The sequence below is a fragment of the Pelodiscus sinensis genome, chromosome 11 (genome assembly GCF_049634645.1).
Source record: "Pelodiscus sinensis isolate JC-2024 chromosome 11, ASM4963464v1, whole genome shotgun sequence".
NCBI classification, from domain to species: domain Eukaryota; kingdom Metazoa; phylum Chordata; order Testudines; family Trionychidae; genus Pelodiscus; species Pelodiscus sinensis.
In genome coordinates this window covers 3259087-3282172 of record NC_134721.1, presented here as the reverse complement: position 1 = coordinate 3282172, position 23086 = coordinate 3259087, and the positions used below count along the sequence as shown (strand labels likewise).

The window sequence follows — 23086 nt, the reverse complement described above, 5'->3', positions numbered from 1 at the left end:
AAGTTTTACCATCAGCTTTGATTTATCTGTTAAGTCAGCCTGCTTGTGGCAGGCCCAGATGAAATGTAAGTGCATTATGTATAGATTCTGTTTAAACACAGGGAGTTGAATGGGATTGATGTTGTTTTTACCGTGTGTTGAAAGATCATTTTGGCCGCACGGGATGTATAATGTAAACTAGTGTTTGCGTGGATCACTATACGTGCTTTATAGTGCAAAATCCTACATTACATTATTTGTGGTTGGCTGTTTCTCTGAACCTCTGTCCAGAATAAAAGGCACTGAAAGGCAGGTTAAATGTAAGTTGTCTTTCAAATGCAATCAGTTTAAACTATTAAAATAACAGGAGGATGTAACAACATTTTCAGATTGCCCAATTGAATATATAAGACCTTTCATAGAATCATAGAATGCTAGAACTGAAAGGGACCTCGAGAGATCATCGAGTCCAGTTCCCTGCCCTCACTGCAGGACGAAGCATCATTTAGATCCCTGATCGGTGTCTATCTAACCTGCTTTTAAATATCTCCAGTGATGGAGACTCCACAACCTCCCTAGACAATTTATTCCAGTGTTTAGCTCTGTAAGTGATGAAAGATATGTACAGGATTATAGAACCAAAGCCTTAACATAGTTGGAAAGAGAATTAGTACTTCTACTGACACCAATGGGGTCAACAACAGGGCATACTTAAGATTTATTTTTCAATCCAGAGATGACCTAGTATTGGTGATTTTCTTTGCAAAAATGATGCAATCATTACATGAAGGGAATGGTAAAAAAGTAGGAGTATTCATTTAGGGTGTGTCTAGACTACAGGGTTTTGTCGACAAAACTAAACCTGCATCTACACTACCGCTGAGTTCTGTCGACATAACGTCGACAGAACTCAGCAGTTTTGTTGATGCTGGTAAACCTCATTTTACGAGGAATAACGCTTTTTGTTGACAGAATTCTGTCAACAGAAGGCATTATTGCATCTAAACTGTCCTTTGCGTCCACACTGTTATGTCGACAAAGCAGCTTGCTTTGTCGACAGAACTGAATGTAGTCTAGACGCTCTTTGTCGACAGAAGCTTTGTCGACAGTATCTGTCGACAAAACTTCTGTCGACAAAACCCTGTAGTCTAGACGTACCCTTATTGTCCACTGAACCATATTAGAGCAACAAATGATCAGATCCTTAGCTAGTGTTAAAGGGCATAGTTCAACAGAAGTTCTTGTAACATCTTCAATTTCCATCAGCTGAGGATTTGCCCAAAAGTTTTTAGCTAAAAAATTAATTATAGTTGAAGAAAGAGAAATGACACCTGTTTATATAGGCTACCAAGCAATTGGATTTAAAATGTGGGATTGTAATATAATTCAGGGTAGTTAGTAATACACACTGAACTTCACATTCAGGAGATATGGCATTTCTCTATGGGTGATTAATCTCTCAGAGTAATTTGTGATATCGTTTTAAGTCGTATATGCCTAATTAAAATGCTATATATCCAGTCCCAACTAAAATATATAACTCATAAATTTTATGTATTTTGAATTGAATTAAATTATTATATTTAGGGTCTTTTGAAGGGAAGATTATCTCTGGCCTAAAGGAGGCACAGACAAGTGAAGGAAACAGCTATCAAGTTCCTGGTCTTGCATGTGATATCTGCTCATAGGTGGTACCACAGAGTGTGTACAAAAATTCAGTACAGCAATTTGGAAGTAATGAGATACCACCATACAATGTAATCCTAAATGTAATTCACTTATTTATGTAAGCATAACTGTGTAATAAAGTGATCAAGTTATTAAATATAATTTAAATATAATCCTGACAACAAAAGGACATTTTTAATGTACCCTACAAATGTCACCTGATTATTTATCATATCTTCCTGAAAAATAATCTGGTTAGTTTTTGGCAAGTCTCCCATTATAGCTATGGAAAAGAACTGTGAGTGACAGAGTCATTTAAAATCAAGAAGGGGAAGTAGAACAGAAAGGAGTCAAGAGTCCATTACATAAAGCATTGTGTGTGTGTGTGTGTGTATGTGTGTGTTTAAAGCAAATTAAATTAATTTGATTTAATACAGATAGAATTACAAAATTCAGATCGTGGCTATACAGACAGTCAGCCCTTCTAGAACTAAGCTGAGTCATTAGGGACCTGCTTTATAAGACTTTAGAGACAATTGCTTGGCTTCAGTCAGCCAACTCCACCCATCCAGGGCACCCTGGCACCTTCTCCCTTTTAGTGCGTCTCTGTGGATTAAGGATGTTAAGGAATGGGTATTTTGCTAATTGTGTAGTTGATACAGTTTGTATCGACTACTAGGGATGTAAGCAACTAGTCGACTACTTGATAAACAAATGCTTATCGGGTAGTCGAGTAGGAACTCGACTAGTTGCTTCTCCCCCCACTTGTTGCCTCTATCAGAGAAAGGCAGCAAGTGGGGGAGCACAAGCCGGTGCTGGGAGGAGCCGACTTAAAAGCCGGTTCCCTCACCCCCCCCCCCAGCACTGTCTCTGTGGGGGGCAGGGGGCCAGTGGGGAAATGATGCGAGTGGGGATTGAAACAGTTCCGCTCGTGCTTGTCCCACTGCTGCTCCTCTCTCTTTGGAATGTACAAGAGCCACTTGCGGTTCTTGTACATTTCAAAGAAAGAAGCAGAGAGGGGAACCTGTGCCAGCGGGGACTGCTTTGCTCCCCACTGGTGTGGGTTCCTGCTGCCTTTCTCTCTTTGACATAAACAAGAGCCACGGGCAGCTCCTATACATTTCACAGGGAGAGAGGCAGGGGGAACCCACTGCGTCTCTCCCTTTGAAATGTACAAGAGGCACAGGCAGCTCTTGTACACTTCAAAGGGAAAGACGCAATGGGATAGCGAGTGTCCCCCTTATTGCCTAATCGAGTAGTTGATGGAAATTCCATCGACTACTCGATTAGCTGATTAATCAAAATTTAACATCCCTATCCACTACACCATTAATCGATAAGGGGAGGCTCGCTCCAGGACCACTGTGCCTCTGCATTTTAACTGTAGGAAGAGCCTGACAGCTCTTACCACATTTAAAATGCAGAGGCACAGTGATCCTGGACCTGCATGAGCAGGAACTACTCAGTCCCCACTTGTGCTGGGTCCAGGAGCCCCAGTTCACTATGGCTAGGAAGGCTGCGGGCAGGGGCTCGCAGCAAGCCCAGGCCACTGTAAACGGGATGCTGCCAATAGAGGCAGCGGGAAGGAGGGGCACATGGCACCATGGAGATGGTGCTGAGGGGAACCAGTTTTTCAGCTGGCTTCCCCCAGCACCATCTCCTGTTTCCACCCCTCTCTTGATGACTCTCATGCAGAAGCAGCAAGAGTAAGGGAAAGCAAGTAGTCGAGTACTCAACCACCCGATTATGTGTATTGGGTAATCGAATAGTTGACTACTTGCTAACATCCCCACTGTGGATACTTCTACCCTGCGTCTGGGAGCATGTTCCTTAGGTTAACTAAACAGCGAGAGAGAGGCTAGCTGTGCTCCAGCTAGCACCAAAAATAGCAATAGAACCTGTCGCTGCTTAGGGCAGCTATTTGCATACAAACCTGCCTAGACTACCTGGTTTATATTTGGGTGACTAGGCCCTGCCATCACCCATGCTCCCCTCCCCCAGCTACATTTTTGAACCACGCTAGGTTTGGCAGAGTTAGCGTATCTGTCTATCCAAGCTGGGGAGCCTGCTCCCAGCTGCAGTTTAGACATATCTTGTGTGTATTACACATTGAAAATAACGTACCCCTCTGGGTACTTAGCCTGCCACATCCTCTGCACAGAAGGCCCCGTGCACCTGTGAAGAGCCCTACTCAGTGGCAGTCTGCACAGGTGTCAAGTTCCATCAGCTCAGAGCTCATTGTGGGATCAGTACCTTCCATGTCCTGGCCAGGAGAAGGTACTCTGCTACATATTTAGAGAGTGTATGTGTCTGCCTGTGTCCATCTGGAAGTCTGCTTGTTCAAGAACTCCTTCTAAATGGTAAGAGATAGGCCCACAAAATTAGGTATGCAGCTTCCTCTTCTCCTAACTTAAATCAAGGCAATAGTTTGGTAGTGCCAGGACAATGAGATGTGCCTGGAGTGTGACCGTTTCTCATAAAAATGGAAAGGGTGGGGTTTGGTTGGAGAGACAGTTATACTGTAGAATGGCTACAGGGGAGCAGCCAAGGGACAGAGATGGGGACCGGGACAGCTATAACCCCATTGGGGTAGCAGTGGGCAGAAGTGGAGAAACACAGTTCTCTCACTATATATTTCAGATAATTTATCTCTTTGGGTATGTCTGCACTACCACCCTAGTTCGAACTAGGGTGGTAATGTAGGCAACCAGAGTTGCAAATGAAGCCCGAGATTTGAGTTTCACAAGGAGTAACGGTAGTTCGGACTAGGAAGCCTAGTCCGAACTAACTAGTCCGTGTCGCATGTAGCCGCGCGGCACGGAGTCCGCACTAGTGGACATTTAAAAATGGCGGCGCCCGGCTTTATGTAAATGAAGCTCGGGAAATTCAAATCCCGGGCTTCATTTGCAACTCCGGTTGCCTACATTACCACGCTAGTTCGAACTAGGGTGGTAGTGTAGACATACCCTCTGTGTGTCTGTCTCTCTCTGTCCACAAGCCAGGGGACATGCACCCCTCTCCCTGCTGCAGTTGCAGCAGCTATGGATGGGTGTTCCTCTGGCTGGGCTTGCCCTCTCTCTATGGGGCAGCCTGCTTCCTGAACCCCTCCTCCCCATCCCCATTCCAGAGCAATGATTTAACGTAGAAAAATAAAATGTATTTGAGTTGAGGACCCGAATAATGCTGCGTGAATCGTCTAGTAAATAAATATTTGGCAGTTTCCCACTCCTCAGTGAACAGCTGCTGCCCTGTATTCCTAGCATCAGGCGGTGCTGTGGATAGGTATAAATAACAGCACTTACATCGAGGACTGCTGGATTTCTGGATCTAAAGGCAATGGAGAACAGACAAAGAAGAAAACAAATGCTCCTCCTGAGATAAGAGTGCTTTGGTCTCTACTCTTTGTAATGGAAGGACAGAGGGACGTCAGCCCTGCAACATGCTTCTTTCACTCAGTTCCCTTTTGCACTTTCCCCATGGGATGTCTTGCCCTAAATAATGGAAGGCTCCCTCACAAGGAGGGAACGGAACAGGAGAATAATGTGAATCCTGAAAAGGCATTTGAGGTACCCACCTCTCTGTGCCTTGTGAAAATGCAAGAATCCCTCCATACTCTACCATGGAGGAAAAGAGAAGGCAAACATTGAGGCTACATCTACACTGGCGGCTTCTTGCGCAAGAACAGCTGTTCTTGCGCAAAAACTTGCTGGGTGTCTACACTGCCCGCACGTTCTTGCGCAAGTAAATTTACAGTACAGCGTCAGAAAACAGGGCTTCTTCTGGAAGAGTTATTCCTCTCCCCACGAGGAATAAGCCCTCTTGCACAAGAGGGCAGTGTAGACAGGCAACACGAGTTTCTTGCACAAGAAACCCCTATGGCTTAAAATAGCCATCAGAGCTTTCTTGCGTAAGAGAGCGCCCACACTGCCATGGATGCTCTTGTGCAAAAGCACATCTCTTGTGCAAAAGCACATGCCAGTGTAGACGCGTTTTTGTGGAAGACTTTTTGTCTTTTACAAAACAGTTCTTGCACAAGAAGCTGCCAGCGTAGATGTAGCCTGACTGAGTCACCTCTTTCATTAAACAGATCAGGAACTGGCTTTACCCTCTTAATGAGGGTGCCTCACTCTCACATTCTGAGGGGGCGGGTAATGAATGGGATGGATACTACCTTTTCTGGACATTCTAGCCATTCAGTTAACTGAAGTCTTTTCACAATGGTTAACTCTCCTGGCCAGTGGGTAAGCTAGGTGGGGGAAAGCATTGCCTTCCCAAACTGCCAGCCTGGTCCCACCCACATTCCACCCCGCAAAATGCCTACTGTAGGTGTACTGGGGATGGAGTGTTGCTGCCCGCAAGCACCCACCCTCCCTGTGCTCTGAGCCTGGACCGTGAGCCACCCGCCCTCCCCGTGCTCTGGAGCTGAGGAGGCTGGGGACGTGTGCTGCTCCAACTCCCCATGGTGCCATGGGAGAGCAGTTTGGCTCCTGTGGACGGGGCGGGGCCTGGGCAGAAGGGGTGGGGCTGGGGGTTTGCGTCCCCAGCCCTACCTTTACCCACCACCCACATTAACTCTTGAACCTAACCTTCGTTGGCTTGCCTGTAAGGGTTAAAAGCATAGAGAGTGGATCTTACAGAGTCTCCAGGAATGCTAGGGAAGCAGGAAGTGAGATGGCAGGAGGCCACGAGAGCCAATGGAAATAGTATGAATTTTTTAATTGGAAGCAGCAACCTTCTTGTACCAGTCTGTGTGTGACCAGAGCAGGGCAGGGAAATATGAACTGAGCCAGAGAGCAGAAGAATCCAGTATCCAGTGACATCCATGCTTTGGGAAGGACTAAATCTTGGAACAACCAATATGTGAGAAGAACAGTCAGACATGATCAGGTTATTTTCTTTATTTTTGGTGTAGTCCTTTTACTAAAGGGGCCTCTGACTTTTTTTTGGGAAGGATCCTGTGCGCTGCAATCTAGCCCTAGAGGCTACAACTCCCATCAGCCCTTGAGGTAAAAGGAGGAAGTGGGGCTTGTCCAGGCATGTTGGGAGAGGGACTCTCCATTTTTGGGGCAGGAACCAGGCTGCTGCAGAAGGGCCTTTGTTCCAGTCAAGGAGCTGTTGTGTTGCAGCTATAGCCTGGGATTGAGAGCCTGCGGGGCTTGGATTTAGCAGGCTGCTTCTGCGGCTGTTCATCGTCCTTAGAAGGGAGAGCCTCTGGCTGTGCCTGTGGCCGAGAAGGGCTACACATACCTGCACACAGGAGGAAACTGTAAGTAACTGGGCTCTTTGGGAAAGTGCTGCCTGGGACAGACCTCAGAGATACAGACTAACTCTGGGTCCAAAGGGAGACAGAGTGACCAGTCCAGGGAACAAGAGCTGCTGGCATTTGGTGGGCCTGCTCCAGTGGCAGAGGGGTTTTTGCAGGTGGCTGCTCAGCATGGACAGAGTACCTGAACATGGCTGTCTCCATTGCAACTGCAGATCTTCAAGCGTGCCCACGCCAGCAAGTGTCTGAGACTCTGAATCCAGAGGAGTGCACACTCTGGGGTGGGATAAATGGTGGCAGTGTAAATGGCAGATGGATAAATTTCCTTTCTTGCTGTGTATTTTTAATTGATTTTGTTCCATTTTAATCTGTTAAACCTGGTTTAAGTTGTTAAGTAAAGGTGTGTTAATTCTAATTTAATCAACTAGATATATCTTATTTATCATTGTTGTCTTGGAGTTAGTTCCAGGTTATTACTGGAATAATTTTATTCCTGGAGGCTCCCAAGGCACACCATAAGTGTGTACAGGGCCAGGTTGGTGGAGGCACCACCATTGTACATTCTTTGGGAGCAAGAGACTGCAGCAAGGGGAGTGATAGGGAATCCCCAACTAAACAACATATCCACTGGGGTACTCAGGATCTCCTTTTATGTTAAAAACATCAGGCGCCCGGGCACACACATGAGTGTGACCTGCTCCCAAGCAACTCTGGGAGGAAAAAGGGGAGTTACATTGGTTTGTTGGATTTCTCTGTGCTGAGCACTTGTTACTACTCCCCTTACACGGTAAGTCTCCAAACTGAATCCCAGGAAAGCAATTCTCTGTGTTTTAATCATTCTTTTTTAGTTGCTCGGACACACCTAGCAACCAAGTAAAGTTTCACCAAGTATATTTTCTTTGCTTTGTTAATAAAAATCGCCTTTTCAAGGCCATGATCTGATCTTTGTGTCCTAGATGGGAGGAGGTTTTGTGTGCATGGGCACTGCAAAGAGACTGCAAAGCCAACTATTAAGAAAAAAAATTATTTTTGTCAAGCTTTCTCCAGAGGGAGGGTTAAAGAGCTTGAGGGTACCCCACAGGAAGAAATTCCCAAGTGCATCTTTCTAGATTCACAAAGGGGTTTTTGCATTTGGGTGGTGGCAGCAATACCAATCCAAGTAAAGGAATCTGTAATCGTGGGGAGTTTTTAAACAGAAGCCTTTAGTGGCAAGGTATTTTAAAGTCTCTTGTGGGCCCCCACCTTCTGCACTCAAAGTGGCAGAGTGGGGAATAGTCTTGACAGGTGGCAAAGGCACTGTAAAAGGCACATTTTCCTATTTAGGGACCATGTGGCTGCTAAGTCCAGAGGAGCTGTGATAAGGCAGGAGAATTTCTTTCTGTTTTGATTGATCTTTGTTTTGCTCATGTGTTTTTGCCAAAGTATCGGGAAATACCTTCATATAAGAATCATCCTTGAACACTGGCAATTTATGATAGCACTGATGCGTTCTTCTTCACTTCTTGAAATAATCTGTGTTTCAGGCTTGCTTGGTGACATAATCCATTTACTTTTAGGAATGCAATCAGATTAGTTTTTTGGTAAACTGCTCTGAAGTGATACTCATAAAGCAAAAAAAAGTATGTAGAAGTCATGACATTTAGATTAAAAATACTGTAATCTGGGGAAATAACCTGTTTACTTTTGGTGAAAATCTTAAAAGGTAATTGGATTACTGGCTGCCTGCTAGTTCAAAATGTTTGAATGATTGGCAAACTACACTAAATGTAAAATAATATGTAATGATTTTCATTTTAGAGCACAGGAATCTTTTTTTCTATCAAGGACTGTTGACCTACAGGAAAAAAAATCAATTGTGGGTCACACACAAATAAAAAGCATTTAGTTTAGATTTAGAGAGAAATAGAAAATGTTCAGCTCACCTGCCCAGGAGGGCACAGAGGCTTAGGGCTTCCACCTGCAATGGGGAGAATTGGTGCTTTTGGTCTAGCTCAGTGGAGGCCTGCGGAGGCTCAGGGCTTCCCCCCACAAGTTGGGGCAAGTTGCTGCTCCTGATTCCAGCCCTGTGGGGAGCGGAGCATTGAGGTTTGGGGCTGCCCCTTACCCCCATAGTGGGCTGAGTTAGTATTTCTGGCTCCAGCCCATGGGGGAGGGCTGAGACTTGCCATGGGTTGGATGAAATTAAGCAATGGTCTAAATTTGGCCTGCAGGATGTAAGTCCCCAATCCCTCTCTTAGGGTATGTCTACACTACAAAGTTAATTCGAACTAACAGACGTTAGTTCGAATTAACTTTGATAGGCGCTACACATTCAAACCGCTAGTTCGAACTTAATTCAAACTAGCGGAGCGCTTAATTCGAACGAGGTAAACCTCATTCTACGAGGACTAACACCTAGTTCAAATTAACGAGTTCGAATTAAGGGCTGTGTAGCAACTTAATTCGAACTAGTGGGAGGCTAGCCCTCCCCAGCTTTCCCTGGTGGCCACTCTGGGCACCACCAGGGAAACTCTTCTGCCCCCCTCCCGGCCCCGGACCCTTTAAAGGGGCACGGGCTGGCTACGGTGCCTGTGCCAGGTGCAAGCCTGCCAGCACCCAGCCAGCAGACCCTGCACCTGGCACGGCACGAGCCAGCCACCCGCTGCCACCCAGCCCTCCGCCTCTTCCCGGGACCAGGCTGGCGGCTCCGGGGAGCATGCCCAGGGCCGCAAGAGGTGGGCGCCCGCCTGGTCTAGTGCAGACATCGTGGACCTCATCCACGACCTCCGCACTAGGCACAGGAAAGTGGCCGTCTAGGGCAGGAGAGCTGCCAGCCTAGCCACCCGGGAGCAGGTTGGCATGAAAATCAAGGTGGTCCACTGAGACCCCCGACCCTGAGCTTAGAATGGCTGTACTGGGTCAGACCAAAGGTCCATCTAGCCCAGTAGCCTGTCTGCCGACAGCGGCCAACACTAGGTACCCTGGAGGGGATGGACCGAAGACAATGACCAAGCCATTTGTCTCGTGCCATCCCTCTCCAGCCTTCCACAAACAGAGGTCAGGGACACCATTTCTACCCCCTGGCTAATACCACTCCATGGACCCATCCTCCATGACTTTATCTCACTTCTCTTTAAACTCTGTTCTAGTTGTAGCCTTCACAGCCTCCTGCAGCAAGGAGTTCCACAGGTTGACTATTTGCTTTGTGAAGAAGAACTTTCTGTTGTTAGTTTGAAGCCTGCTACCCATTCCTTTCCTTTGGTGTCCTCTAGTCCTTCTATTATGGGAACTAATGAAGAACTTTTCTTTATGCACCCTCTCCACACCACTCGTGCTTTTATAGACCTCTATCATATCCCCCCTCAGTCTCCTCTTTTCTAAGCTGAGAAGTCCCAGTCTCTTTAGCCTCTCTTCATATGGGACCTGTTCCAAACCCCTGATCATTTTAGTTGCCCTCCCCTCTCCCACCCTCTCTCTTCCCCTCTCCCACCTCCTTTTCCCAGTCTCCCCGAGTTTTGTTCAATAAAGAGAGTTTCTATTTTTGAACACACGTGTCCTTTATTTTGAACATCAGGAAGGGGGGCTAGGGAGGGGTAAGTGGAAGGAGGTGAGGGAGGAATGGGGTACGAGCCCCCGATGGGGAGGACTGGGCTGGCTCTGCGGGCTCCTCGGGGTGGAAACTCTCCTGAAGCCCCTTGATTGACCCCCCCCCCCCCTGGATGGCAGCCTGCGGCAAGTGCAGCCGGGCTGAGTGCTGTGATGTGCCGAGTGTGGGCACTCAGGGCACTCCAAGCCAGGACTGCTTTGCAAGCGGGGAACCCCTGAGAACTGTCTGTCCGGGGTGGGGGTCGGGTCCCTTTAAGCACAGCCCTCGGCTAGCCTCAGGCAGCAGCTCCACACTCTTAAGTCCTAATCTGATGCCCTGCCAGCAGTGCTTCTGGCCATCCTTAACCTCAGTTTAGGGTCCACTCAGTGTGGACATGCTAGTTCGAATTAGCAAAACGCTAATTCGAACTAGTTTTTAAGTCTAGATGCACTAATTCGAATTAGCTTAGTTCGAATTAGTGCTGTAGTGTAGACATACCCTCAGGGTTTGAAAATGCTTTACAGGGTAAATATTGTCTCCACTTTTAGATGCAAAATCGGTACCAAGTGGTCGAGTAGCTTGATTAGTGTCACACAGCCACTATCAGGTATAGCACCCAGCCTGAGTCCCAGGATGCTCCTGTAATTTCTAGGATTGCTGTCCCAGTAGAGCAGAAAAGGTCCAAATATATTACTTAGATTGTAAAGCCACTCAGGTCTGACACTGGCAAAGGAATCACGCTGGCAAACCTAAGACTGCAGGCATTCGCTAACAACTAAGCAACTCATAGCTGGAGACCAGGCCAGCACACCTGTATTTTAGTTTGGTCAAAATAGGTGTTAGCCTGGAATACAGCCATTGAAAGTGAGATAAATCCATGTAGCAATTTAGTTATTTTACAGAATCTAAATCTTAGAAGACTATTACAAAATAGGTAAGTTTTACTTGAGAACTTTGAAAATGTTGGTTCTGAACTTTTGAACCCAGGTGCAGGAATTGCCCCTCCTCTGCTCATCCAGAAGAAGGATCAAAATTAGATGGGCCACCAAAGAACATCAGAACACAAAGGACTAGTTTTATGTGCAAGGAAGATCATCCTGTGGACTTGGAAGCTGACTGAAGAAAATGAAACAAGTCACAGGAAAATCTTCCATCTCTCTTCGCTGTTTGAAATCTGACAGGACCAGGGACTTCCAGCTGAAGCCAGAGTCCCCATGGGGTTATCCCGAGTCTGCTCTGAAAGATACTTTGAATTGACAGCTCACTACAACTCAGTCACTCTGGGGATTTAGATGATATCTCATTAGTGTGTGAATGTTTGCTTGTTTTTGCTTGTAAATAACTCTCATTTCTTCCTTCTTGTTAATAAATCTTTTAAAATGTTTATTACAGGATTGACTACAGCTGTTGTTTTTGATGTAAGATCGAGGGTAACAGCTGATTTGAGGTAAGTAACCAGTCCATTGGGACTGGAAGCAGCTTGAATGTGGTGTGATTTGTGCTTAGGTAATCTCTTATCGTTAAATCTAGTTTGTGTGGGTGACAAGTTAGACTGGAGAATCTGAGGGGACTGTTTCTGACTCCCTGGTGAGTTCACACTCCCAGGAGTTCACACTTATTACTGGCTTAGTGAAATCTGATTATAGGACACACCCTAGATTTGGTTTTGACAGTTTGTGCAGAGGTTGGCACTTACCGGCATGAGTCACTCAAAACAGCATGACAGCAGGGTGTCTTGTGCTAGGTGGTGCCTGAACACATAACAAAAACGGGGCCCTCGTCCACCACTGCAGTCTGTAGGAATATAAGTAATTAGTATGAAACATAAACATATTTGACAGTGAAACAAAATTGGTAGCCTTAAAACTGCCTTTGAAAAATGCATGAACACCAAAAGCAATGTGATATACAGATAAGTCTAAGCAAAGTCCTGGCACCATTGAGGTCAGAGGGAGCATTGCCATTGACTTCACTGAGCACAGGATTTCAACCTAAGAAATCTTCCCTCTCTATTATGTATATGCACAGATATACCTTCATGTCAACAGGTAGTCTAAGGAAGAGTGTGCTAGTATGGATTGAGAATGCTAGACTCTTAAAAGTACACTTGCACTACAAACATTTGACTAAACTGGTATCATACCCACATGCTCCATTTCCCACTTTGTCATAACCATTGACCATGTCATTTCCTGGAGCAGCAAGCTTGTAACAGATGTTGTTCCCATTTATGTTCCATCTCTGGAATGAATAGTCTAGCAAATTAAAGGAGCCATATGAGTCTGGCAACAAACATTGAAATATACAGGATTGGCTTTGAAACTGTAGACAGGTTTGATGTATTAAGCATACTGGAAGGAAATACTGTTAATTGATAGTCCTGTGGCACCTTAAGGTACATCTAGACTACATGGCTCCGTCGATGAAGCCATGTAGATTAGTTTGTTCGGCAAAGGGAAATGAAGCCGTGATTTAAATAATTGCGGCTTCCTTTAAATTTAAATGGCTGCCCCGCTCTGCCGATCAGCTGTTTGTCGGCAGATCGGGGCAGTCTGGACACTCCGCCGTTGACATGAAAGCCCTTTATCGACCTCCCCGGTAAACCTCATCCTACGAGGCATAACGGGGAGGTCGATAAAGGGCTTTCAGGTCAGCGCAGGAGCGTCCAGACTAGCGTGCTGAGCTGACAAACAGGTGATCAGCTGTTTGTCGGCTCAGCGCGGCAGCCATTTAAATTTAAATGAAGCCGCGATTATTTAAATTGCGGCTTCATTTCCCTCTGCCGATCAGCCTAATCCACATGGCTCCATCAATGGAGCCATGTAGTTTAGACACACCCTAAGAGACTAGCAAAAATATATAGGATCATGAGCTTTCGTGGCAAAACCCACTTTCAGCTCATGATCCTATATATTTTGATTGGTCTCAAAAGGTACATCTACACAGCAGGACAAAAGTCAAATTAAGATACGCAACTTCAGCTATGTCAATTGCGTAGCTGAAGTCAAAATAGCTTAATTCGGCTTTTGGCTCTGTCTACACAGCAGGAAATCGAAGGAAGAACACTCTTCCTTTGACTTCCCTTACTCCTCGTAAAATGAGGGTTACAGGTGTCGGAATAAGAACTCCACCATCTCAACATTATTTCAAAATAATGGCTTGCTGTGTAGACACACATTTTGTTATTCCAAAATAACGCTGCTCTGTAGATGTACCCTAAGGTGTCACAGGACTACTCTTTGTTTTTAAGGTTACAGACTAACATGGCTACCCTCTGGGACTGTTAACTGGCATTGTTAAAGTAAATAAAAACATAAAACCCTTATTTTTCCCGATGGGCTCGTCTACACTGGCCCCTTTTCCGGAAGGGGCATGTAAATTTCATGAGTCGTAGTAGGGAAATGCGCGGGGGATTTAAATATCCCCCGCGGCATTTAAATAAAAATGTCCGCCGCTTTTTTCCGGCTTTTAAAAAAGCCGGAAAAGAGCGTCTACACTGGCCCCGATCCTCCGGAAAAAGCGCCCTTTTCCGGAGGCTCTTATTCCTACTTTGAAGTAGGAATAAGAGCCTCCGGAAAAGGGCGCTTTTTCCGGAGGATCGGGGCCAGTGTAGACGCTCTTTTCCGGCTTTTTTAAAAGCCGGAAAAAAGCGGCGGACATTTTTATTTAAATGCCGCGGGGGATATTTAAATCCCCCGCGCATTTCCCTACTACGACTCATGAAATTTACATGCCCCTTCCGGAAAAGGGGCCAGTGTAGACGTAGCCAAACTGTATAGCTATAACATATAGGCTGTGTCTACACTGGCATGAAGTTCCGGAACTGCTTAAAACGGAATACTATTCCGTTTTCAGTTTTTCCGGAAAAGGAGCGTCTACATTGGCAGGCTGCTTTTCCGGAAAAGCCCTTTTTCTGGAAAAGCGTCTGTGGCCAATGTAGACGCACTTTTCCGGAAAAGAGCCACGATCGCCATTTTTGCGATCGGGGCTTTTTTCCGGAAAAGAATGCTGGGCTGTCTACACTGGCCCTTTTCCGGAACAGTGTTCCGGAATAAGGACTTATGTCCGAGCGGGAGCAGAATAGTTTTTCCGGAATAGCGGCTGATTTTGTACAGTAGAGCATCGTTGCTTTTCCGGAAATTCAAGGGCCAGTGTAGACAGCTCGCAGCTTATTCCGGAAAAGCGGCTGATTTTCCGGAATAAGTGGCCCAGTGTAGACACAGCCATAGAGTTGTGTGCAGTGCTGGGGAGGAACAAGCAGTCATGGTACATGTAGATACTAATGACATAAGGAAGAATAGGAGACATGTCCTGGTGGCCAAATTTAGGCTGCTAGGTAAGAGATTAAAGTCCAGGACCTCCATGGTAGCATTCTCTAAGATGCTCACAGTTCCACGTGCAGGGCCAGTTAGATAGGCAGAACTGCAGGGTCTCAATTTGTGTCTGAGACAATCATGTAAGGAGAAGGGGTTCAGATTTATTAGGACCTGGGGAACCTTTTTTGGAAAGGGGGAGCCTATAAAGGAAGGATGGGCCCCACTTAAACCAAACTGGAACCAGATTGCTGGCACTTAGTTTAAAAACTGCTCTACGACCTTTTAAATATAAAGAGCTGGGAGAAGCCAAAGAGCATGGAAGAGCATATGGTTGGTATAGAGACATCCCAAAGGGATGATCTATTAATGGAGCATCTCTATGTCCTAGTAAGGAGTAAAGGATGGAAAATGATAAAATACAGGCAGAAACCGTCAAATGAAAAAGAGTCTCCATTCAATTGCATTATGTAATGGCAGACATTTACAAAGTGACATTTTTAAAGTGTTTATATACCAATGCTAAAAGTCTAACTAAGAAGATGGGTGAACTAGAGTACTTCATATTAAATAAGGATATTGATATAATAGGAGTCACAGAAACTTGGTGGGATGAGGCTAAACAATGGGACACCTTAATACCAGGGTACAAAATATGTTGGAAGGACAGAACAGGTCATGCTTATGTGGGAGTGTCACTATATGTGAAAGCGTAAAATCAAATGAGGAGAAAATCTTATGTGAACTACACTGAACTATACAATCTCTATGGATAGTATTTCCCTGCTATAATAAGAATATAGCAGGGATCTGTTACCGGCCATATGATCAGGATGGCAATAGTTACTGTGAAATGCTAAGGGAGATTAAAGAGGCTATTAAAAAAAAACAGTAATAATGGGGGATTTCAAATATTCCTATATTGATTGGATACATGCCACCTCAGCACTTGAAGCAGAGATAAATGATTGCTTCTTTGAGCAGCTGGTTCTGGAACCCACAAGAGGAGAGGCAATTCTTGTTTCAGTTCTAAGTGGAGCTCAGGATCTGGTGGTCCATGAGGAGGTTATAGCTGGACCACTTGGAAATAGTGAGCATAATATAATTACATTTAATATCCCTGTGGTGGGAAAAACATCACAGCAGCCAAACACTGTGGCATTTAATTTGAGAAAGGGGAGCTACACAAAAATGAGAAGGTTAGTTAAACAGAAATTAAAAGGTACAGTGCAAGTTTAACTGAGCAATGCAAGTGGTACCTAGACCACAGCAACAGTTAGGGTATGTCTACACTACCCTCCTAGTTCGAACTAGGAGGGTAATGTAGGCATACCGCACTTGCAAATGAAGCCCGGGATTTGAATTTCCCGGGCTTCATTTGCATAAGCGGGGAGCTGCCATTTTTAAAACCCCGCTGGTTCAAACCCCGTGCAGCGCGGCTACACGGGGCTCGAACTAGGTAGTTCGGACTAGGATTCCTATTCCGAACTACCGGTACACCTCGTTCCTCGTTCCACGAGGTGTACCGGTAGTTCGGAATAGGAAGCCTAGTCCAAACTACCTAGTTCGAGCCCCGTGTAGCCGCGCTGCACGGGGTTCGAACCAGCGGGGTTTTAAAAATGGCGGCTCCCCGCTTATGCAAATGAAGCCCGGGAAATTCAAATCCCGGGCTTCATTTGCAAGTGCGGTATGCCTACATTACCCCGCTAGTTGGAACTAGCGGGGTAGTGTAGACATACTCTAAAGACCAAGAGACCTCTATAGTACGGGCTGGGAGCCAGCTGACTTTTAGCTCAGAGGGTAGAGGCTCCTATACTCAGCTCCAGAGGTCCCAGGTTCAAATCCACCTGGTGGTGGTTATACAAGCTGCATGGAAACTTTTCAAAGACACCATAATAGAGGCTCAACTTAAATGTATACCGCAAATTAAAGAAAACAAAAACAAAAAAAGTGCCACCCTGGCTTGACAACCAAGTAAAAGAAGCAGTAAGAGGTGAAAAGGCAGAATTTAGAAAGTGGTAGTTAAATCCTAGAGAGGAAAATAGAAGGGAGCATAAATGTTGGCAAATGAAGTGTAAAAATGTAATTAGGAAGGCCAAAAAAAGAATCTGAAGAACAGCTAGCCAAAGACTCAAAAAGTAACAGCAGAAAAATGTTAGTACATCTGAAGCAGAAAGCCTGCTAAAAACCAGTGGGGCCACTGGAAAAATCAAGATGCTACAGGAGTACTCAGGGACAATAAGGCCATCGCAGAGAAACTAAATGAATTATTTGCTTTGGTCTTCATAGTTGAGGAAGAGGGAGATTTCCAAACCTAAACCATTCTTTTTAGGTGACAAAACTGAGAAATTGTCCCAGATTGAGAGGTCAGAGGAGGTCTTGGAACAAATTGATAAACTAAACAGTAATAAGTTCCCAGGACCAGATGGTATACACCCAAGAGTTCTGAAGGAACATAGATTTGAAATTGCAAAACTCCTTACTAACTGTTTTAACTTACAATTTAAATCACCTTCTGTACCCAGTGACTTGAGGATAGTTAATGTAATGCCAGTTTTTAAAAAGGACTCCAGAGGTGATCCAAACAATTACAGGCCAGTTAGTATGACTTCAGTACCGGGTAAACTGATTGACAATTATGTTCTTTCAATCACATAGATCAGTGTTTCTCAACCAGTGTTACGAGTATCCTTATGGGTACTTGAGAAAAATCTGGGTGGACTGAAATTTGGAGAAAACTGAATTTTTGTTTTAAGATTTACAGCGCTTTATTATTTTTGTACTTTTTACACCCAAAAATTTCATCACCCACCCGGCTACGATTAAGTTGTTTAAACAAATGTGTTGGAATGGTAGAAAAAATATTTGTGTGTCTGAAAACAGTAGGTCCTAGGGGTACTTATAATTTTTTTAAAAGGGGTACTTTATAAAAAAAGGATGCGAAACACTGACATAGATGACCATAATTTGTTGGGGAAGAGTCAACATGATTTTTGCAAAGGGAAGTCATGCCTCACCAATCTATTAGAATTCTCTGAGGAGGGTCAACAAGCATGTGGAGAAGGGGGATTCAGAGGATACTTAGATTTAGTATACCTAGATTTTCAGGAAGCCTTAGACTAGGTCCCTCACCAAAGGCTCTTACACAAAGTAAGCTGTAATGGGATAAGAGGGAACATCCTCTTATGGACTGATAACTGGTTAAAAGACAGGAAAGAAGGGGTAGGAATAAATTATCAGTTTTCGAATAGAGAGAGAACTAGTAGAGGTCCCCAGAGTTTGTACTGGGAAAATTTGAAGAGGGTACGTAATTACTCAAGATATTAAAGTTTGCAGGCAGACCTGAAAAGTTTCAAAAAGATCCCACAAAAACTGGGTGAGTGGGCAACAAAATAGCAGATGAAATTCAAATGATAAATGCAAAGTAATGCACATTGGAAAACAATCCCACCATATTAAATGATGGTGACTAAATTAGCTGTTACCACTCAAGAACGAAATCTTGGAGTCAATGTGGATAGTTCTCTGAAAACTTCCACTCAATATGCAGTGGCAGTCAAAAAAGCAAACAGAATGTTGGGAATCATTACGAAAGGAATAGTAATAAGACAGAGAATATCACATTGCATCTATATAAATCAATAGCATGCCCACCCACATCTTGAATATGGCATGCAGATGTGGTCACCCCATCTCAAAAAAGATGTATTAGTACTTAAAAAAGTTCAGAAAAGGGCAACATATAAATAGTTATGGGTGTGGGAAGGCTTCCATAGAGGAGAGATCAATAGGGCTGGAACATTTTAGCTTGGAAAAGAAACAGCTAAGTGGGAATATGACTGAGGTCTATGCATTCATTACTGGTGTGGAGAAAGATAAGGAAGTGCTATTTACTCCTTCTCATAACACAGAAGTTAGGGTCACCAAATGAAATTAATAGGGAGCAGGTTTAAAACAAACAAAAGGAAGCATTTCTTCACACAACAAACACACAGTCAACCTGTAGAACTCCTTGCCAGAGATTATTGTGAAAGCCAAGACTAAAAGGGTACGTCTAAACTACATGCCTCTGTCGGCAGAGGCATGTAGATTTGTTTTTTGGCAAAGGGAAATGAAGCCGCGATTTAAATGATCGCGGCTTCATTTACATTTACATGGCTGCCGCGCTGAGCCGACAAACAGCTGATCAGCTGTTTGTCGGCTCGCGCACTAGTCTGGACGTTCCCCCTGTCGACATCAAAGCCCTTTGTTGGCAGCCCCGGTAAACCTCATTCCACGAGGAATAACGGGGCTGCCGACAAAGGGCTTTGATGTCGACAGGGGGAACGTCCAGACTAGCGCGCGAGCCGACAAACAGCTGATCAGCTGTTTGTCGGCTCAGCGCGGCAGCCATGTAAATGTAAATGAAGCCGCGATTATTTAAATCGCGGCTTCATTTGCCTTTGCCTATGTGTCTAATCTACATGCCTCTGCCGACAGAGGCATGTAGTCTAGACACAGCCAAACAGGGCTCGAAAGAGAGCTATATAAATTCAGGGGGGATAGATCCATCAATGACTGTTAGCCAGGATGGGCAGAGATGGTGTCTCTAGGCTCTATTTGCTAGAAGCTGGATATGAGCAACAGAGAATGGATGATTCCCTGTTCTGTTCAGTCTCTCTGGGGCACCTGGCATAGGCCACTGTTGGAAGACAGGATACTGGACTAGAGGGACCTTTAGTCTGACACAGTACTGTCCTTATGTTCTATTGAGTTTTCAAAGTGCATTCATTAAATTGAAGCTAATATCCAAGATTATGACTGCTGAGAATGTACCATATTGGAATAAATTTAGCTTAAAAGGTGGGGGAAATAGTTGCTGTCTAGCCCATCCCTTTTAAGGTAGAGAATGGCTATTAGTAGCTTTATTGTAGAAAGTTTATTGTAGAAAGCATATAGGTTTTTTTTTTAAATAATGGGCATAAATTATTTGTCTGGCTGTGTTAAAAGCAAGATCTCCACTTCTGAAGGTCTGTGTTTGGATTAAAAAAACCCAACAAATGGTCTGGTAGCACTTTATAGACTAACAAAACATGTAGATGGTATCATGAGCTTTCGTGGGCATAGCCCACTTCTTCAGATGACTGGAGTTTTGAGTTTAGGATGTGCAGACCCAAAATAAATGGGCGGGGGGGGTGGGGAAGGAAGGGGTGAGAGACAGGGAGCAGAGGGTATAGAAAATTCAGTCCCTGTCTCCCAACCCTTCATTTTTTCCCCCCTCCCCCTTCTATCCTATTTATTTTGGGTCTGCACATCCTAAACTCAAAACTCCAGTCATCTGAAGAAGTGGGGTGTGCCCATGAAAGCTCATGATACCATCTACAGTACATGTTTTGTTAGTCTATAAAGTGCTACCAGATCATTTTCTTTTCTTATGTACAGACTAACTCAGCTACCCCCTGAAGCTTATTTTTGGCTTGTCAATCCATGAGAAACAAATGCCATGAAATGCAACTGAGAGCAGGCAATGTGAAATGGCAACACGGCATTAAGACACTGTATGCTTTTGAGTCCCTTTTATACACAGGTGTCTTTTAGAGCAAGAAATCAAACAGGAGTATTAATTATATGGAAATTTAATGCATCACACTTACCAGGCAGGAGAGTTGAGAGGTGGTTTAGGAAAATCAATTAAAATTGTGGCCTCTAATGCAGGCAAGATTTAGAATAACAGTGCTACAGACATTTAATCCAATGTCAAAAGATTAAGATGACCTTTCTAGAAAGTGCTCGTTGGACCTAAGAAGTAGGAAACAGAGTAACAGAGCTTTATATCTTGGCAAGGGAGCAGCGCAAGGACCGTGGCAGCCCCAGATATGTGGATGAAAGACAGTCTAGAAATCCATGGAGAATCTGTCAGGCTGACAGAGGCACTCATCTTGAAAGGAAGAGATGGGATTAGGAGGTGCCTCAGATAGAAAGCAGGGGGAATTGTACTACAGGCTGAAATTCACCCCTGTGCAGCAGGCTGGCACAAAGTTTGTGCATCACTAAGGTCCCACTTAAGCTCCTATGAGCTAAAGACTGGAGCACAGAAATTGGGATCATAGGCACAAAGACGACAAAACCTGGCTTATTTTCCTTACTTGAAGTTTCAAGTGTAATTTGCATAAATTCATGCCAATTGCATTTAACTGGCTTGCCCATTTGTATCCTGATACCTTTCTATTTGGCAAGCCTTTTATATAACAAAGGCTGTTTCATTTAATTTGGTTTATTGGTTGGAACACCCTCAATCTTCCTCATGTCAATGAAACAATGTGTATTTTCACTGTCGCCTCATTAGAACTGAAGATACAGCAAAGCCTCCCTAATTCACATGAACAACCGAAAGACCTGGTGTAAATAACTGAAATTTGTGAATTAGCGAGGAGTCCTACACAAAGCAGAGGTGCCACCTTGCAGAAGGTACTCTGTTCAGCTGACAAATTGAGTCCCAGTGCATTTACAGAGGTTCTCCCAGTGTATTTGGAAAGGTCACACAGCTGTAGCCATATGAGACTTTGCTAGATCAATCCACTATTAAAGTTGTGTGAAAATGTAGGGGGCTGTTTTCTGGGTCTGAATTCTGAGTAGTGCAGTTAGCAAAATTCATGGACGAAAACTCTTTCACTCCAGTACTCCACAAGGAACCAATTTAATATATTACTGTTGCTTCTAGAGACAATGTACAACAAAACAGACTGTTGCAAAACAGACAGAAGTGCCATGCATGGGCCCACTGGGAAAATATTGCTCTTGCAGATATTTGTTAGCTTTGTATAATTATAACACCTTTCACAAGATCAGTTTGGAAAAACATTCTGTTGTTGCATATTATTATTAACAACACTCTATTCTTAGATTTGTAAGGAAATACAATACTGATATGGTTATATATTTGAGGCAATATATTGCCATTAGGAGAATAGTAATGTTTTCCAGCTGTATACAAAACCTATATCCTGATACCAGACAACCACCATCCACTTCCTCTGAAAGAAAAGGTTTTCTTAGAGCCAATTTCACAGGCAGCAATGAATTTACAGTTCACTAAAAGACTTTCAGGCAAAGGCACAACATATGTCAAACTGGTTCCATGTAAGAGGTTATCTAGAAAATTGGATTTAAGTAATAAGGAAGCTTATTTGAAGCACTTAAATTCAGAAGGAAGATCTTTCTGTAACCCTACCTACTGAACTTTTAAGGACATTTATGAATGTTTTCCCCACTCATATCCTGTTTTGCAGTCAGAAGAGCTATTTTTAAGCATGCAGGAGGCTGCTTTCTCCACTTGTTAAAACTTCCGATAACCTTTTCTATGAGCAGAAGGGGAATGTGTGTGTTAAGTAACTGCCTTAACCCTTTCCTTGCGTGTCTTCTTTTCTGCATATAACTTGCAACTGTTAAAAACTAGACAAGATATAGTTTTGTTTTTGTTGTATTTTACGATCATGCACATAGCTGTTTAATAAACACTGATGGCCATTCTAAACTGGACGCTCTTCATACACATAGTAAATGTCCATTTTTCTAATAGCGTGGACTAAAATATCTCATCCCTTTAAAAGCTATATTCTATAAAGTATATTAAAACAATGAGTAGTCCTGTGGCACTTTAAAGACTAACAAATGTATTTGGACTTAAGCTTTTGTGGGCTGAAACCCACTTCGTCAGGTGCATCTGATGAAGTGGGCTCCAGCCCACGAAAATTTTTGCCCAAATAAACGTATTAGTCTTTAAAGTGCCACGTGACTCCTCATGGTTTTCACTGAAACTGTCTGACACAGCTACCCCTCTGAAATATTTATGTTTACACTCATGACATTTATATTAGGATGGATTACGGCAATAGGGAGGGAGCTGTTTTCTATATATATTCTATTTATGTTTAAGGTACCCGGGGTAGCTAGCATGGGATGGTGGCAGGGGTGGGGGTAGGGTGGAGTGCGAGAACACAGACAGCTAAATATATCTGTCAAATAGTTACAATCTCTTTTGAAAGGCTGCACTCCAGCACACATGGGGTGACTTTATTCACACCAGTGATACCAATATAAAACATGGGTGAGTTTTTCCTGTCTAATGCCTCTTTAGAATTGGTGGAAATTTAAATTTAAGCACTGGTTTTACATGGAACTAAATGGATACTTTGTTTGTGCTCAGACCAAGACAATTGGAAAGATGCTATGTAACACTTTCCACCAGTAGCTCTCGAAGTGTGTTATTAAAAAGGAGGGTAAAATATAATTATCTCCATTTTAAAGTTATTGCAGAAA

The 23086-nt window shown here is 44.0% G+C and overlaps 1 long non-coding RNA gene across 1 annotated transcript in view; it reads left to right on the top strand.

Annotated features, from left to right (window-relative positions):
• LOC112546378 (uncharacterized) overlaps positions 1 to 23086 on the top strand; it is a 50516-nt gene that overhangs the window by 16228 nt on the left and 11202 nt on the right. Inside the window, exon 3 of the long non-coding RNA XR_003090063.2 lies at positions 11868 to 11922. This is a non-coding gene — a long non-coding RNA (uncharacterized LOC112546378). The remainder of the gene's footprint in view (positions 1 to 11867; positions 11923 to 23086) is intronic.